The following is a 5,828-nucleotide window of genomic DNA, read 5'->3' as shown; positions in this document are numbered from 1 at the left end:
TTTTTTTTTTTTTTTTTTTTTTTTGTGACGGAGTCTCGCTCTGTCGCCCAGGCTGGAGTGCAGTGGCCGGATCTCAGCTCACTGCAAGCTCCGCCTCCCGGGTTTATGCCATTCTCCTGCCTCAGCCTCCCGAGTAGCTGGGACTACAGGCGCCCGCCACCTCGCCCGGCTAGTTTTTTGTATTTTTTAGTAGAGACGGGGTTTCACCGTGTTCGTCAGGATGGTCTCGATCTCCTGACCTCGTGATCCGCCCGTCTCGGCCTCCCAAAGTGCTGGGATTACAGGCTTGAGCCACCACGCCCGGCCTTAATGATATATTTTCATTTCCATTTGTAACTATTAAACCCAAGTATACGAAATAAAAACTTCATCAAAATCAATACCAAATTGTCTTAATATTTTGTAAAATATTTTATTTGGCCTTTATTATTTTCTAAAAAGTTAATTTTGTCCTTTCTGAATATTTACATTAATTTTTGTTCCTTAAAAATTGACTAGGATATTTGAAACAAAGCTTTATAATTATGGTGGTCCTCTTTTATTTGTCTTAGTGGTAAATAATTCCATTGGTTTCATGTGGTAGTAAATTAGAATACAATAGATGATACGCAAGTTATTTCTTTTTGAATTTTTCCAAATTTCAATAACTTTTCTGGTACAAGTGGGTTTTGGTTACATAGGTGAATTATACAGTGGTGAAATATGAGATTTTAGTGCACCTGTTGCTTGAGCAGTTGCATGTTGTGTCAAATATGTAGTGTTCTATCCCAAAGTCCCCTACTAACCTCCCCCTTCTGAGTCTCCAAAGTCCAGTATACCACTCTGTATGCCTTCGCATACCTATAGCTTAGTTTCTACTTATAAATGAGAACATACAGTCTTTTTGGTTTTCTATTGTTGAATTACTTCATTTAGAATAGTGGCCTCCAGCTCTATCCAAGTTGCTACGAAGTGCATTATTTGCTTTTATGGCTGATTAGTATTCCATGATATACACACATATATATGCACATACATATACATATATGCATATTATATATACATTTATGCATATATGTGTATATTCACATATATACATATACTTATATGTATATATGCATGTGTGTTTATACATATATGCACATACACATACATATATGCACATGTATATGCATATATGTATATGTATGTGTGCATATGTGTATATATGTATATGTATATCATGGAATACTATTTATATATATCATATATATGTATCAAATTCTTTATCCATTCATTGGCTGATGGGCACTCAAGTTGGTTCCATATCTTTGCAACTGTGAGTTGGACTGCAAAAAACATATGTGTCCATGTGTCTTTTGCATATAATTACTTATTTCCCTTTGGGTAGATATTTAATAGTAGGATTGCTGGATTAAATGGAAACATTTACCTTTAGTTCGTTAAAGAATCTTCATATTGTTTTCCACAGAGGTTGTACTAATTTCCGTTCCCACCCATAGCATATAAGCATTTCCCTTTTCACCACATCCACACTAATATCTATTGTTTTTTGACTTTTTAGTAATGGCCATTCTTGCAGCAGTAAGGTGGTATTTTACTATGGTTTTAATTTGCATTTCCTTGATAATTAATGATGTTCAATACTATTTTCATATATTTGTTGGGCTTTTGTATATCTGAGGAAGGCATTTCTGTTCAAGTGATGGCAAGTGGGTATTTCCTGAAAAGTCAACTGAGATGTTTACCAGTCCAGGTAGAGAGGTTCCTTCTTGTCAGGAGGTTACATATGAAACCTGGGCAAGTCAATCATCCTCTCAGCCATGTGGAATAGTCATCCATCATGTCTGCCTGTCAAATCAGTATTAGATAGCCAGTCCAAAGATGAATTCCAGGGATCTGTTAAGGACAGTCACTTATCTAGAGCGCTAAGATGGTCTCACGTCAGCTATTAAGACTTCTTAACTTGAATAGAAAATGATGGTCAGTTCTCCAAGCTCTGTCTGGGACAAACCTTTCTTATGCTTCTGAGAAATTGGTTCTAAAGTTACATTATTTCATTTGTGGAGATGACACAGTGGGCAACTGAAAGAAACAGAGAATGATGAACCCAGGCTTACTCCAATATATTCCCCAAATACCCTTGTTGACTTTATCTTTTTAAAAATTTAAACATGAAGTAAAACAAAAGTGAAAAACAGACTCATTGTATTTACAAAAAACACAAGTCAGAAATTAAAACTTTTGGAGAAAACTTGTTAAAAATATCAAGCTTAAGTCTAAATATAAACATATTCTAAGACATCTAATAATGGAAATGTTTATTTTAAAAACATACATTTTAAAAATACACAGCTGTGGTTTTTTAACCATTTTGGTATGTATTTCAATATTACAGGGGTGTGTTGTGTGTGTGTGCATGCACACACATGCAATTGTGTGTATGTTTGCAATCATATAACTAATGTGTTTATAAAATAATCTCCATTTTAAAGGAATAGCATCACAATATATTCCAATACTTCAGAAATTTTTAATTTTAGGGAAAATTGAGTGTCAACCAAAAAAGATAGTTATAGGCATACCTCAGGCACGTTGTTCCACATGGTTCCAGACCAGCACAATAAAGCAAATATTCAAATAAAGCAAAGACTCAAATATTCAATATAGACGTTCACCTAATTTCTTTTTCTTTTTTTTTTTTTTTTGGTTTCTAAATGCATATCACAGTTATGTTTATGCTACTCAGTCTGCTAAGTATTTAACGACATTCAGTTTGCATACAACATTATGAATTAAGTTCACCATCTTATATGGGTATGGTTCATAGTGCCCTAACACAACTACAAAGGAACAGTGAAAATACCTTAATTTAAAAATATGGTATTGCTAAAAAATGCTAATGGTTATCTGAGTCTTCAGCCAAATCATAACCTGTTTGCTAGTAGAGAGCAGTGCCTCAAAATTGATGGTTGCCTCCTAATCAGTGTGAGTGTTTCTGAAGGTGGGGTTTGCTGGGACAATTTCTCAAAATAAGACAGCAATGAAATATGCTGCATCAATTGACTCTTCCTTTCATTAAAGATTTCTCTTTAGTAAGCAATTCTGTTTCATAGCTTTTTACCTACAGTATAACTTCTTTCACTATTGCAGTCTATCCTCTCAAATTCTGCCACTGCTTTGTCAACTATATTTACATATTAATAATACAAATACTTTGTTTTCATTTCAACAATGTTCACAAAATCCTCACTAGGGGTAGATTCCACCTCAGGAAACTACTGTTTTCCTTATTTACAAGAAGCAACTGCTCATTTGTTCAAGGTTTATCCTTAGTTTGCAGTACTCCAGTTTCTTCTTTAGGTTCCACTTCTAATTCTGGCTCTCTTGATCTGCAGATACACCCTCCAGTATTGAATGCCCTCAAAATAATCCATGACAATTGGCATCAACTTCTTTCAAACTTCAGTTAATATTGATATTTTGACGTCCTTCTGTGAATCATAAATGCTCCTAATGACATCTAGAATGGTGAATCTTTTCCAGAAGGTTTCAATTTACTTTGCACAAGTCCATCAGAGGAAGCATTGCCTATGACAGCTATGGCTTTATGAAATGTAGTTCTTAAATAATAAAAGTTGAAAGTAAAATTACTCCTTCATTCATGGGCGAGCTGAAGAATGGATGCTTTGTTAACAGGTATAAACACATTAATCACCTTACACTGTTTCATAAGAATTCTTGGGTGACCCGGTGCTTTGACAATGAGCAGTAACGTTTTGAAAGGTATCTTTTCGTCTGAGCAGTAGTTCTCAACAGCGGGTTTAAAATATTCAGTAAACCATGCTGTAAACAGATATACTGTCATCAAGGCTTTGTTGTGTCTCATTTCTACAGCACAGGCAGAGTGGATTCCTAAGGGCTCTAGAATTTTCATAATGATAAATAAGAATTGGCTTCCACTTAAAGTCACCAAGTATATTAGCTCCTAACAAGAGAGTCAGTCTGTTTTTTAGAAGCTTTGAAGCCAGGCACCGACTTCTCCTTTCCAGTTACAAAAGTTATGGAAGGTAGGTTTTTCCAGTATAAGGCTATTGTTTCTACATTGCAAATCTGTTGTTTATTGTAGCCACCATCATAAATTATCTCAACTAGATCTTCTGCATAATTTGCTGAAGCTTCTGCATTAAGACTTGCTGCTTCTCCTTGCACTTCTATGTTATGGATACAGCTTCTCCCCTTAAACCTCATGAAACAACTTTTGCTAGCTTCCAGTGTTTCTTCTACAGCTTAGTCACCTCTTTCAACCTTCATGGAATTTAAGAGCATTAGGGCTTTGCTCTGTATTAGGCTTTGGCTTAAGAGAATGTTGTGGCTTGTTTGATCTTTTATCTAGAACACTCAAAATTTCTGCATATCATCAATAAGACTGTTTCATTCTCTTACTATTCCTTTGTTCATTGGAATAGCAACTTTAATTCCCTTCAAGATCTTTTCGTTTGCATTCACAGCTTGGCTAACATTTTTGGAGACAAGGCCTCACTTTAAGGGTACCTTGGCTTTTAATATACCTTCCTCACAACACTTCATCATTTCTAGCTTTTTATTTACATTGAGAGACTTACCCTTTTACTGGAAAACGCTGAGGCCATTGTAGCACTAATTGGCATGACTGAAATATTGTCATGTCTTAGGGAATAGGGCAGCCCAGAAAGAGGGAGAGTGATGTGAAACCGGTTGATTGGCGGAGCATTCAGTATGCATACAACATTATGAATTAAGTTCACCATCTTATATGGGCATGGTTCATAGTGCCTCAGCACAACTACAAACAACAGCACCTATGATCAGTCACAGATCGCCATAACAAATATAAAACTAATGAAAAAAATTGAAATGTTGTCAGAATTGCCAAAATGTGACAGAGGGACACAAAGCGAGCACATGCTATTGAAAAAAAAAAAAAAAAAAAAAGTTCATATGGTCTTGCTCCATGCAGGGTTGCCACAATTTTTTTTCCTTTTTAAAAAAAATGCAGTGATTTCATAGTATTATAAAGCAAAACACAATACAACAACGTATGCTCATATATCAGTAAAGATGGGTTATATTTGTCTGGGGGTAATTATTAACTCCAAATCTTAGGGTTTTAAAACAGTAAAGAGTGCTTACTTTGGTGGTATATACAAAAATGTGAATGATACAGAGAATACTAGCATGGCCCTTGAAGAAGGATGACACATATTTGTGAAACGTTCCATATATTGTTGAAACATCACACTGTACCACAAAATAGGTACAATTATTATGTGTCAATTAAAAGTAATAATAAAAGCAAAAAGATAAAGATTAATTTTTTCATCATTTACAAAAAAAATTATTTCTAAGTTTTCTGGCTCTCATTGCTGAACAGTTCAACTAATTATATGTTTTATGATGTCCTTTTTCTGATAATCAGACTCTTGAAAGAACTCCTTCTAGGAACATGGTCAGTAATCATAGAGGGAGGGAATGAAGACCATGGACACCAGTGCACTGACACTTGAAGGTCCTACCAGAAGTAACTGATGGAGCTTCCAATTGCATTTTACTAGAAAAAATAAAAAACTTAGCCAAACTTTTCATCTAGGGAGTTAGGAGGTACAATCTTACCTCATGCCTAGAAATAAAGAAAAATACAACTTTTGCACATAATAATTCTTACCATCATTCACCCTTCAGCTCATCAAACACCATTTGGTTCATTCTCTTTTCCCCATTCAAAATACACTCATCTCCAAAGAGGAAGAAGAAAAACAAAAAGAAAAAGTTTCTTATAGTGAGAGCATTAAGCTCAATGTCATGGACTT

General features: G+C 35.0%; 1 non-coding gene across 1 annotated transcript; it reads left to right on the top strand.

Annotated features, from left to right (window-relative positions):
- The first annotated feature begins 5,145 nt into the window (after positions 1–5,145).
- On the top strand, positions 5,146–5,248 carry LOC111536975. The gene has a single exon (XR_002729876.1). It is a non-coding gene; the product is annotated as a U6 spliceosomal RNA (small nuclear RNA).
- The last annotated feature ends 580 nt before the right edge of the window (positions 5,249–5,828 follow it).

The sequence above is a fragment of the Piliocolobus tephrosceles genome, chromosome 1, assembly GCF_002776525.5.
Source record: "Piliocolobus tephrosceles isolate RC106 chromosome 1, ASM277652v3, whole genome shotgun sequence".
Taxonomy (NCBI): Eukaryota; Metazoa; Chordata; class Mammalia; order Primates; family Cercopithecidae; genus Piliocolobus; species Piliocolobus tephrosceles.
Note: the sequence above shows the minus strand (reverse complement) of the source record. Positions and strands in the feature narration are given on the sequence as shown.